This window comes from Liolophura sinensis, chromosome 11 (genome assembly GCF_032854445.1).
Source record: "Liolophura sinensis isolate JHLJ2023 chromosome 11, CUHK_Ljap_v2, whole genome shotgun sequence".
Taxonomy (NCBI): domain Eukaryota; kingdom Metazoa; phylum Mollusca; class Polyplacophora; order Chitonida; family Chitonidae; genus Liolophura; species Liolophura sinensis.
In genome coordinates, this window is record NC_088305.1 from 19,493,811 (window position 1) to 19,507,617 (window position 13,807).

The following is a 13,807-nucleotide window of genomic DNA, read 5'->3' on the forward strand; positions in this document are numbered from 1 at the left end:
CAATAACTTTTCAGTCATATGATGACGAACCGCTGCCCATAGAGTGGTTCAATATCAGTTTATGTATGTATGCTTTGGGTTTTATGTTGTACTTAACAATTTTTATGACGAGGAGTCATCAGGTGTGTGTACACCTACTGTGTTTTCTTGTAGGAAGGCGAGTCCAGGCCAGATTTACAGAATACAAGATCAAGACAACACCGCTCCAGCCTGTAAACCAAGGGACATAAGAGCACGATTAACAAGTTCTTTTAGCAAAAAGCATCACATATATTTTATTCTGCACAGGTATCAATTCCCTATACATCTAATTCAACCACTGGGAAAAACGGCTTACATATCCTCTTCATTCATTGTTGCGTATATCAGTTACAGATTTACTAAAATAATATTAAATATTACCAGATGTAAACAAACTGTCTGAAACAGCTTATTAATACCTGCATACAGGCCCGTACACATTAACATTTGCTTTAGGTGAGATGAAACACTCCCGACAATCCCAGTAGTTTACAGTCAAAATGTCTGTTACAATACAACAAATGTAGATAAAAGGGTTATGCATACACACAACACAATCTGCCTGTATAATGTACATAGTGCATAGGTTAAGCTATCTACTACAAAGACAGCCATTTTCCTGTGGTAAGGGAAAAAAGCAAAAATCTAAAAGAACACTATGTTATCGTCCCGCAGTACTACAGAAGGGTGATTATTGGCTAAAAAATCACTTGGAGTTATGATATTAAAGTAAATCACTTTAATCAGGTGATTAAAGTCAGGTGATTTAATACAGTAATACAGTAATAGTGTAACTCCGAAAAGGCTCATTTTGACTTAAATACTGAGCAAAAATGAGCATTTCGTCATTCGCAGTTACACTACTTTGGGTGTTACATCAAATTAATAAGTGGATCACCAGGTCTAATACAGTAAATCGTACAACTTCACATGACTTTTCACTCTCTTCGTCAGCAGGGTGATTAATTCACTGATACTTACGTCACATTACAGGTGATTTACAGTACACATTCTATTATAACAGCAAATCATCACCGGGGTGAAAAATCTAAGACAATCTGAAATTTGACTTCTTTAAAATCTCCTTAGGAATCTCCATCTTTCCAGATAAGTAGTCATTTTTTCGATACCTGAACATGAAGAATGATACCATTTCACTGCTTTTTGTAACTACGTTACTTGACTTAAAAATCTGCTGAAAAAAAGTGCTTTTTACATTTTACACCCAAGGTCAACGGGTCTGAAAGAAGATGGTAATAGAGAAAAACAGAATATGTTTATATGACTGAGTGGTCATGCATCTGATACCAGCAGACACAAAGACAACACATGTATTTATATATAGAACAAAATCAAACAAATAATGAACAGAACACCACCATCAAACTCTTCCTGTCGTGATAACAAAGCCCAGTAAGGCATATGTAACGATGATCAGCATTGTACAGCAGGACCGAACAAGTTCCACATGAGACCTAGCGCTACATCGATATGGCTACGAAACTGGGTCAATGGTAGCCCAAAAACACCATAATCAAACCAGTGATGATGATGAAGGTGATAATCAGGGAGTTTCCAGCACAAAGGCTGTCGTCAGTGTGAACAAACAAATACCCGAACTTCACATAAAAAAGTCACATCCAGGACATTAGTACCAATCTACAGAGGGAACCGCAGAAATTTAGACAAGCGTTTTTTAAAGTTTTGGCAAGTGGAAGGGCACAATAAGCCGTGGATAGTGCAATTATATATCTCCATAGTAGTCCACTATAATTACAGCCATTTCAGCCGTAACTCCACAGTCATTCTGGTATAATCAGTCATTTCAGCCGTTTAATTGGGGTACCGTAACTTCACAGTGTTTCACTATAATTGGGACCTGTCAAACGCCCGGCAGCAGGCTCATGACATTTTACTGACGTCAAATGTTCCTTTCCCGGTTAATCATGATGATGTCACATTAAATACAGCGCACCATTACAACAGAAACTGATACATTGTAACGGTGTAGACGTTACGCTACAATCCATTGTCTGACGCATAAATGGCTCAAAGTTTTACTTCACACTAGCGCCGCCTCAGGGGATTAAAAAAAATGTCACCTCAACGGATCACACTCAATTCAGCAGCCTACCATGCGCACTGTGACTGATTAACTCTACAGGCTAATTATACTCTAATTAGTCACTTCAGCTGTTTACTTGTCAGTCCTGACCTCCTTTTTTCAACAGTTCCTGCAGAAAACCCTGTATCACCAAAGCTACAAAGATAACATCTTAGCCCATGTCTAATGTCTCGTCCATGTCAGATCACCTAATCTGGACCAGGCCAATTCAACTGACCGCCACTTCCACAAACTGCTTTGTACTGGCATCGCTGAATTCTGTCCTCCTGTACAGCAATTACAGCTGGGTGTAACAGTTTCCCTCGCTCTCTGCGTCCGCTTTACATCACTGCCACCACTAAGCCAAATTTTTTGTACAGAAATCTTGAACCACCCTAATGTCACTGGGGTCGAAGTGATGAGGCAGGAAGTGATATCAGAAAACACACGTATTCTGTCTCAAGCTTATACAGCATGGTTCTAACCAACAAATGAAACTGTTTTATAGCTGAATCTTTATTAGACAGTTCTGTGCAAGGGCGTCAGTGATGAGGCTAAGTTTAAACAAGCATACGTGTGTCGCAGAGGCTCCCAATGTCAAGCTCGTCTATCGGTGGCAGTGATATAAAGTGAATAAGTGAGCAGCACATGCGCAGTAAGGGATATGTCTCCGACTATCAAAATATGCATATTTACCCCTACTTTGATTATCTTAAACCATGGATTCTGCTAATCCATGCTGAACTGTGCATATATTTACTTCATTCAAACACTGCTTTTGCTCCGTTTTGAAAGTCATTTATCTCATGATAAGGACAACAATCAAAATCTACACTAAAGGTGTTCTTTATCAGTAACATATTAAACATGCTGTTGCATGTGCTCAGTTATCTCCCCTGTTTGTGTGCCAGGCGGAGCAAGAGAGAGTATGTAATCCCACTTGACCTAACTGATGACAATGCAAGACCAAAACACAGAAATGCCCGAATTAACGCCAGGATTGCAACCAAAAATGATATTTGAAGATTCAGCACAACAAAATCAGTAATGGAAATAAATTAAACAATATTCTTAAAAACCTTTAGCTGGATTTGTGGCTGACAAAGAAATTCCAAACGAACACTTTAAGACCACATCAAATAGGTGAATAATATTCACTAAATCTTTCCTCAAAACGAAGCTTTGGCTTTAGCATTATCTCAAATATAAACTCTGTTCTGATTCAAGCTTAACCCGAATTGAAACCCACTAATTACAGATATTCAACAACAGCAGTTTCAGGTAATGAGTGAACTCGAGAAGAAACTATGTAAATATCACAAGTTACAAGGATTACAGTCAGCCATTAAAAAAAAAAAAAAAAAGAATATACAGTCATCGCAATAAGTTTGCATTTCTTTGAACAATTAAGAAAAAAAAATAATATGCTGTAAACATGTGATCGAGCATAAACATTTTTCTTGCTGTAAAAATTTCATCATTTTAAAAATCTAAGTGTTATGCTGTTTTTCTCACGAATCCCTTTAGCTTGAGTTGTTGCAACCTAGGCAACATCATTTTTTATGAAGGTTATGTGAAATTGGTTTCTACTGTTTTCATGCTATTCCTGGAAAAACTGGCCATTGCATATATGGCTGAACAGAAAATTAATACACATTTGGTCAACACACTGTCATACATGTAGTAATATAACATACATGTATAACTGAGAAGCACATGCCTTCTTGTGAATTGTTCATCAAATAAAAAATTAATCACAAACTATAATTACACAGATGAATTTTACATAATCTAGCTTTTAGTGTGTGAAAACCAGCTACAAACATGCAAATGTAAATCTTTTCGCAAATCAAAACACTGTTTAAGACCATATCTGACTGATATTTAGAAGACACCATGTTATTTAGTCAACCAATCATGAAAAGAATATAAAGAAAACCTCCATATGATTGATTGAGTGACACCAGCTTTAGTCGACCAATCATGAAATGAATATAAAGAAAATTCCTCTATGACTCGCTGAGTGCCACCAACTTTAGTCGACCAATCATGAAAGAAATACAAAAAAAACTCCTGCATGATTGGCTGAGCGCCATCAGCTTTAGTCGACCAATCATGAAAGGAATATAAAACTCCCACATCATTCATGGTCAGGTGATACAAGTGCTGTCGCATAACTATATAAAATGCTCCAATACCACTAATATTTGCGTGAAGGCAAAAAAACAAATAAAAACCAAAAAAAACATTCCCGTTTTGTTGTAATAATTGGATATTCACAAAATGTTACAAGGTACATGTAGTCAATATGTGCACTTTCTCAAAGTTTCAAACTGTGATATGACAGCTTTACCACACACACATGTAGATGATAGGTTACAGTATAGAATAGTTCAGTCAACTGTGTTGTTGCTCACAAATTTTACAAAGCTGCTGCCACTGGAAGAAAAAAAAATGAACACACTGATTTATTTTATCAGTGTTTAATGAGTAGTATCCACGAAAACAGATGTTCAGTATTCCTACAATATTGTTTATATGAACTTAATAAAAAAGAACAAAAAAAAATGAGAAAATGTCTGACATGCAAAAAGTGAATTAAAACTGGTATTAACTCAGCATATGGGATTATTTATGTGACAAAAAAAGGAAGTTGAACATTCTGTTCACTAAACCTAGCAATTATTAAACACAGACCGAATCAAAAATGACGTAAAATTTACATGTGAAATTTACATGTAACATAATTTATATGTTACATGTGTACCTGTACAAATAAAATGAAAACAAATGCATCCTCATGTCTTCAAAACTGTGAAACTTTCAATCACATTACACCAACATGGTTGTTTTAAGACAAGGGCTTTTCACGTCTTAGAGATCAAAATTAATCTGAATGATGCTAAACACCGAGGTGCCTATCATCATTTTTTACAAATATTATTTCATTTTCCTTCTGATTTACAAAAAGTAAAACATCACCAGGACAGAATCCTTTTATAAAGGAAAAAAAAACAAACAACAAAAAATCAATATAACAACAAATCAGTAGATAAATTTGCAGCTTTCTTGCCCAGACTTGATTCAGTACAATCTTGTCATCCTCTTTGTAAATCAAGGGGTATAAACAAGTAAACAAACCATTATGTATACATATTTTGGCTATTTTTCCTTGAGATTGTTTTCATTGGTTCATCTCCTGACCAATCTGTCCAATCAGTGATGAGATCTGACATAATTGCACAATGCTGCATACCTACTGGCTACAGGCAAATGCTTCAGGAGTCTTCACAACATAACAAACCATACCGTTGGTCCAAAACAATTTGTGTACAATCAAATGAGTCAATGTCTCCCTTGTTCATCTGTTGGTCATATCATCCTAATAAACTAAGTGCAGATAAAACCTGTAAAGTCAAATCTCAACCTCAGAAGCCAATCTTGAAATTCCCAGTTCCAGGCATTTGCTCTGACCAGACACAAGTACGACAACAACAAAGTAGCAAAAAAAAAACCCAATCCTGCTCAAGACATACTGTTATGACTGACCTCCAGATTGTTAGACTCAGGAAGTTTAAAAAGAGCCATATTATTCTTGGAACAAAGGAAGCTGTACTGACCATAGCTCGCCTGTGGTCTCCACTCATCCAGGTGTGTTCACCACATTGTCAGGTAAAAGTTGCCATATTCCTTACAAGATGGTTGGCCAACAGACAGCAAGAATGCCTAGTTACACCAGACTAAAAGGAAGCTGTGCTAATCACACAGCTCACCTGTCGTCTCCGATCACCTGCATTCATCCAGGTGTGACCACCACATCATCAGGTAATGGTTGCCCAAAACAGAGCAAGAAGACAAATGTGCATGTGGCTCGTGACTGTTAATATAGATCTCTGTCCACTCTGGACTGGTCCATTTTTCCTGTCTCCATACTGGTCAGCTCATCAGTTAGGACGTTCCATGCTGCGTGTATGGACGGGGGTGTAGGTGCTGAAGGCCGATCCCGCCAACTGAGCACTCTCCCTGTGATAATCGTCTGAGATCGGCAGGAAATGCTGACAACAAAGCAAATAATGCAAAGCAAATGATTATTCGTACTTACAGTGTATTTAATTATTTATTTATTTGATTGATTGATGTCTAATGTCCCAATTAAGAATTTTTCACTTTTTGCGACAGAATTCAAGTCCCACTTCCATAAAACTCTGTGAACCAATTTTTTGAAACATCATACGGCAAGAAAAAAGTATGAGAAATTAGATTTATTAAATTTTGCGAAAATGGGTCCAGGTTTAATCCACCACATATCGCCAGGAACTTGACAAATCCCCTGAGGTAAGGCCACAGTTGAAGCAGCCACAGCAATTTCCATTTTCATTTATTAATGGTTTTCTGAAAGGTTCAATTTCCTTCAGAAACTTTCTGAAGATTTTAATTCCTTTCTTCAGACACTTTTGACAGTTTCAATTTCTTTCCCACAGTATAACTGTCTGAAGGCTTCAATTTCCTTCAACAACTGTCCAAAAGGTTATACGTCCTCCAAGCTTCTTTCTGAATCTTTCAGTTTCTTTCAGCATCTATCTGAAATCTTCATTTCAGCTGCATATTTTGGGGCAAGCTGAACTGTATGAGTACAGCATGGATAAATACAGAACTGATGCAAGTGGATAATAAATGGGCAAAAAGAGCATCCATAAAAACACGACCTGCTCTAACTCACAAAGTTTTTATCACATGTGTAATCATTTCTCCTGGGGGCATTGCAAGACAAGTCAATTTCTCCTGTAAGCAATTCCAGCGGAATGTTTCTCTAATGGCTTCTAGGTAAAGCTCTGAGTTGTCTCTCCCACCTGTTTATGTGGCCCAGGCGGGGAATCAGACCGTGGGAACCTGATGCAAGCTGTACGCTGATTAACTCAGTAGAGGGGCTGAGTGCGGGTGTAGCGAGAGATAAGAGGCTAAGTACCAGGCACTACCGTAGACAAGACAATCACAACACCCAAAGTCTTCATACATAATAATAATAATAATAATAATAATAATAACAACAACTTTATTTATGGAGGATTATTTAGTTAAATAATACAACTTGCACTTCCCCCAAGCTTTTTCAAACTCAAAGTATTTCATCCCAGCTGCCATCGTATTATAAGTGAAATATTCTTGTGTACAGCGTAAAAACTCAAATCAAATAGATGAATAAATCCATTAATGGCAAGGTTTTTCCAGCCCAACAGAGAAGCACAAACAAAAATCCTGCTTTTCCAGGCTTTTCTACAAAGAATTACTTTCCCAACTCAGGTTTCCAATTTATTTGATTTAAGTTTTACTCCGTACCCTGAACCCTCGGAAAATCCACTACCAACAAGGTTTTCAAAGCCTTCTGTGAACCTTGCATGGGGGGGCACATCTAACGCATCCTACATATCACCTGTCTGATCATTACACAGGTTAACGATCTGCTCTAAGGTCTCGTTAACTAAACAGTTACTGTATTTCACCTACAGTCTGACGTGTAAAAAATGCAACTTCTGAGGCACATAAGGCCAACATTGTAGATCTCTACAAACACCAGGAGTATCAACCTTTGTAAAAGCACCAAGCCAACTTTAGGCGCATCGGTGAATGTACATGTAACATGCACTAATGATTTACACCACTCTCAAGAATATTTCACTGATGGTAGCCAGCATTATGATGGGAGGAAATCGGGCCGAGCCTGGGAGAAACTGATAACCAGCTCAGGTACCCCCCCCCCCCCATGTATGACCAGAGAGAAAGCCAACACGAGCTAGATTTGAACTCACAGCGACCTCAACAGTGAGAGGCTCCCAGGTTCCTTGGTTATAGTGTAATACCACCACTAGGTCTCAAAGGCCATAATATGCAACTACGAAGGTTCAAATTTTTTTTAGCTTTGCATAATTTCTTAACTCAATTGCTAAACAGATTTACAGGTAACACAGGCATCGATTCCTAAATGTACATTAACTATTACAGTTATTAAATTTGTATGGGACTGTACAAATTCTTCAACCTTTTCACATGTTTGCAAGGTGCCGTTTCAAGCATATTCTGAAGGCATTATTTGGTGTAGACAGATAAAATGTTGAGGAATTAGGGTACAAGTTTTTGACAAAGGTGATTGGTTTATTCTGGCCACTTCAGTTTCACCCCTGTGATACAAGTGAAAATTCATTAAACATAGCGCTTAAATATTAAAAATAAATTGCATTTGATTTCTAGAAAATGTTGATTTTACTAAGATATATAGGAGCATTATTACACTATAAAACACAATTAACAAAGCAGTCATATGTTTTCTTATCTGAAGCCCCAATATTAAAACTTCTGATGTATTTTCTTGATTTCCTAAAAGACATATAGACAGAATATTTCAATGAGCAGGGGTGTTTTGAACAAGAACAAAACAGAAAAAATAATTTACATACTTTAACTGTTTTCGTGTTTTAAATTTTCCAGCTTTCGACAAAGACAAATAAAAACAGCCATAGCAGTATCTACTGGTAATCCAGAATGCATATTCAGAAAGAAACCTTAAGAGGCATCTCGATCTTAACAGACATCTTCAATTCATCTTTATTCAATTTTCAGAATTTTGAACAAGGAATTTTGACTATTTTTGTGTCTTCACATGGCTTAAAGGCCTAATTAAGACCAAACTCAATGATACAATCTGAAAATTGTGGCTGGATATCAACAAAATGGAGATACATGTGCTCGTGAAAATGCCGAGAAAAATTATATGGATTTTCTTCACTGCTCCAATAAAGCCTTCAGTCAAACATGTATGAATTGCTGTGTGTCTATAAACTGTGGGGATCACGAAAACTGTAATGTTTTTCAACGCAGCCACTAACAAAAGCTATAAAGTGATAACTGCTGTGGGAATTAAGCATTTTTCTAATTACAACCTTAGCAAATGAAAACTGCATACTGTAATTCTTGAACCTTCTCGCATGTTTGCTAGGAGTTTATTCAAGCAAATTCTGAGGGCATTACACTGTGTAGACTGATAAAACGACACTTTTTGTGAAGCCCTGAAATTGGCCTATCCAACCAATGTAGGTTTGTCTCAAAAAATGTGAATACATTGCACTGAAAGCTGCTCTTTTGTATGCGAAAAGGTTGAGGAATTTGGGTATACTGTATTTCAACTACAGTTTTCACCTGTAAAATGCACTTTCAGAAGTTCCTAAAGGCCTTGGAATGATATTTTTAATGCTAACACTTACCTTTTCCCCATAGGAAATTAATCAAATTTCACAAAAAAGCTCTTAAGCAGTCTTACAGAGTGGAGAAATCAATCAGAATCAAGAAAGAAAAAAAAAGTTCCTCTTTAGGTAAAATACTGTAAATCATATGAATCCTACATGTATATTACAGGTAAATTTTATCCTAAACTTGCTTTATGTCATCACTATATATTTGTTTTGTCTCTTTAAAATTTGGAACAGGAAATGTGAAAAAAAAAAGTTCCCATGCTCAGGTTGCTGAGCAACTCAATGTGTCAAAATTGTGGCGGGATATTAAACCAGGAAAACAGTCGAAAACATGTCTGAAATCACCAGGGAAAAGGCTTGATAGGGACCATCTTCAATGCACAAAGCTTTAGTCATACATGCATAAACTGCTGAAAGTTTGGACTCTGTCGGGGGATTATGACAGATTTATTGCTTTCCCAGGCAACCACTGCCAACAGATTTCTCTTTCTCACGCATTTTTTCTTTTCTTTTTTTAAGTTCATGTATTATATTAAAACAGAAACAGCTCTGGAAAATAAGATTTGTACGCCCTATAAAATGTGTTGCGAAAATTGCGGCAGAATATTAAAGCTGCAAAGTGGTGGAAAATGTGTCTGAAATCAACAACAACAAAAAAAAAAGGATTGACAGAGACCTTTCAAGCATAAATAAACTGCCAGGAGCCTGTACACTGTGAGGAAGCATGAAAGATTTATTGCTTTTCAACGTCTTCACTAGTTGGAGCCAATGGATAATTTTCAGTTCAGGGGTCAGTTTCTCAACGCGGTAGTAGTAATGTTATGCTGGTCGCAAATACCAAGGTGGTGAAGACCATTAGCATGCGACGTCATGGTGATTAGGCCGGCGTAAAGTTACGACGCCTGACCCCAGGATAGGATGTGGTCCTTATTTTCACAGTGTAAACAGTTACACTGAAAATTTTTACAAAGAAAATAACAAGTACATATTATCATATGTATCTCCATGAGATGTTCTAAAAAATGACTTCAAAGCATATACCATGTTGTTACTTCTTAATAATTTGATGAATTCATGATCGCATTGAATCACTCTTCAAAATAATGCTGCAAAAATTAAAGAAAGAAAACAAACAAACAAACAAACAACCCCCCCCCCCAAAAAAAAAACCCACCACTTCAAACCTGCCCTAAATCAAGATCTTACAATATAAAGTATCAGCTTAAGGAGTTACCTGCAAGTGTGTCAGTAAATTGGGCAAATAAATCTGTATCAGATCAACTGGCTGGATCAATTTTCCCATACACTTATAAAATATCTACAAAGTAGATGACCTAATACTATAATCTTTAACATTATAACACACCTACAAGCAGATCACTGTAAAGCTTTCATGATTATAATACACCTACAGGTAGCTTTCTTAACATTATAACACATCTACATGTACAAGTACAAGTAAATTTCTTAACACTATAACACACCTACAAGTAGCTTTCTTAACACTGTTACATTTTGACAGGTATAACAAACCTACAAGTAGATTTCTTAAAGGATTAGTGTCCAAATTTAGCTACTTGTCTTCAGAATAAAGATTATAACCTGTTTTACAGTATGATACCAGGAGGGCCTCTGAGAAACGTAATTATGACTTTAAATCCACCAAAAACAATAGATTTACTACCCTAGCCAATCTCCAGCCGGGTGACCGGTAAAGCTCAGTGGGTGACGTCACAGATGGCCAACCTGAGTCTAACTGGCCCATATAACCTGTGAATTCTTATCAAAACGATGTCGTTTTCGAGATGGATTCTAGCTACACAGAAGCAAATATACTACGCTATCGCTTTGAACGCATAGTGGAAAATGATGAAGTTCCCCTTTATGACACTGACATCCCTGGTTAGACTTCAGATTCCGAGATTTTTAGACGTTGAATTTGATCTTTATCTAGGTATTTTCAACTGCGCTGGTAATACGGATTCATAAGCTATAGTTTTATCCAGTGTTACACTGTAGATCTACATTTCGTGTGTATATCAGATTAAACACTATTGTTTCCTTCTGTCCACTTCACAATAAATACCATTCTATTCTCTGAGTTGATTTACTTCAAAAATGGGTTTACGGGAATTAATTTTCGTGCTTTTAATCAAGGCAATACTGAAAAAAAATTCTTACAACTGTTTAATTTTCCTAGTTGTATTATGGCCGGAATTCCTCAAGGACGTCAAACAGGTACATGTATTATCAAGGGTGGCTTTAATCATTTTTTTTCCCCCTAAGGTGCCGCTAATCCTCGTAATCTGGATTAGAGATTAAAACAATGGGGGCTGGATTATCACCATGTAAGAATGCTTTTGCACCTTCCCTGAGCAGTATTCAAAGGGATGTTACTTGCTTTTCGTTTTGATGAGTTATTTTAATCAATAACCAGTATTTCAACCCCAGTCATTAATTCTTGATTAACGCAGTCAAGAAACAAGATTAGTTTTGGATACTTTTCGGTTTTAATCGTCTGCCGTAGCTGGTCAGAAACTGCTAGCATTACTGTAGCTGTCAAACGGCCATTGCGTTGTTGTACACAGTCCACAATTTGTGAGGAGCCCACTCATTGGCCAACAGGAGAGACACAGCCAATGGCATAGTGTGAATCACAGCCATCATGTGGTTGTATCTACTTTTCTTTCACTTTACCGGCATACTGAAGAATACTGGTCAAACTAATGACAAATGAACTCCTGCTTTGTTTAAAACCCACCAAGCCCTATCACCAGAGTTTATATACATATATTTAAAGCCTAATTTTTCCTCCCTGCTGTTAGAAATTATTCTGCTCTCTCCAGATTTCTTATCCGAACTCCCGCCAGCCCGGCAAAGATTTGGCTGTGTTTGGTGGCTACAAAACCCTTCCGTCTTGTGGCATGAAACAACTCTTTCCTGAGGGCCAAATTGCCTGGAAACTTTAAAAAAGAAAATAACTTCACGGTTCTTCGACAACCTGTTTTTACAACCGTATGTAGAACAGCAAACCATTTCGGGGAGAAATTTGACATGGTTGTTGTCACTTTTACAGTTTTTTTAACACTGAACTAAATGGTGAAGCTCTGACAGCTTGTAAAGGTTGGACTGGTATGACGTCTTTCGGCCGAGACTACCGAGTGTTGGTGGAAAAAATGCATAAACTCAGCCTCATTATCTTGTGATTTTCATGCCATATTGCTCAGATTACTGTACTTTTCTCCAATATTTTTTTACACTCAATTTAACAAAATATACAGGGGTAGGTAATTATGAATAAATACCCAATCTTGACACTAATCCTTAACATTATAACACACCCTCAAGTAGATTTCTTAATACAGTGTGGCCTCACTAAAATGTGTCGCTTTGTGGACAGGTTTATGAGCGTGTTATAGGCCACCTTGCGCTATAATGAAACGACCTTGGGATCTAGTATGTAGGGTTACAGTCTATATTACAGGTCATGATTCTGACATTGAACAAAATTTTATCGATGTAAAATGTGTTTTGTCAAATGCTTTCTTATTATTAGTTTACTTTAAACGCATGACATTTTTTGTTACCTAAGGATTCAAGCATTTAAGCACCGTCCTACGAGTCATATCCCAGGCCTGAGCTAATCTGCAGAACTCAGTGCATGTTAAACAGTTCATCACCTGAATTCCAGTAACACAGTTTCATCCACGTTATTTTTCAACAACAAAAAAAAAATCAAAAAGCTACAACGAATTTGGTATCCGATTTGTCCGTGCCTTCTCATATCAGAAGTAGCTCCTGGAGCTTAGATGCCTCAGATTCAAAATGGAGGACTGCAGACAACTGTCAACCTGATCATGTGACGTGTTATAGCTACTGAACAAAAAAAACAAAAAAGACGATGCCATTTTGATGTGTATCATGCTAAACCAATGTCTTACATGAAGTGAAGAGGAAAAGAGTTAAGGAGCCATTCTCAAACATATGAGTGAGTTCATCTCAACTCTCATATGTCATCAAGCCGGTAAGCCAAATCTCACTCCCTGCAGTTTAACACCTCGCTTTATAGCCATCCAATAATCTGGTTAACGTTTTCTGCATTTACTGAAAGTGTACAAATATTAATCCCTTTGTGAGGTGCACAGTGAGCGAAATGTGTTGTGGATTACTGACATGCGGAAGTAATGATGCAACAATGTCACACGCTCGCCAAAAAATATTAACCACTTACAACCTCTTCCATTATTCATAGAAAAATCCATTTCTTTTACTTATACGCAAGTAATGTTCAAAAGATTTAAGGAGAAGAAAATTTAAATATCACACAAATACCATTGAAAAGAATACGCATTACCTCACGGAACCATGCCATAAAAAAATGTACCTCAAGCTGATAAATTATAAATAAAGTCAGCGCCAAAATCCGCTGTGGGCGATT

General features: G+C 37.0%; 1 protein-coding gene across 1 annotated transcript in view; it reads right to left on the minus strand.

The window, feature by feature from the left end:
- Positions 1–267: 267 nt before the first annotated feature.
- Positions 268–13,807, minus strand: part of LOC135477946 (uncharacterized) — a 45,706-nt gene continuing 32,166 nt past the window's right edge. The window contains exon 3 of the mRNA XM_064758181.1: positions 268–6,180. The gene's annotated coding sequence lies outside the window, so the exon portion shown is untranslated. The remainder of the gene's footprint in view (positions 6,181–13,807) is intronic.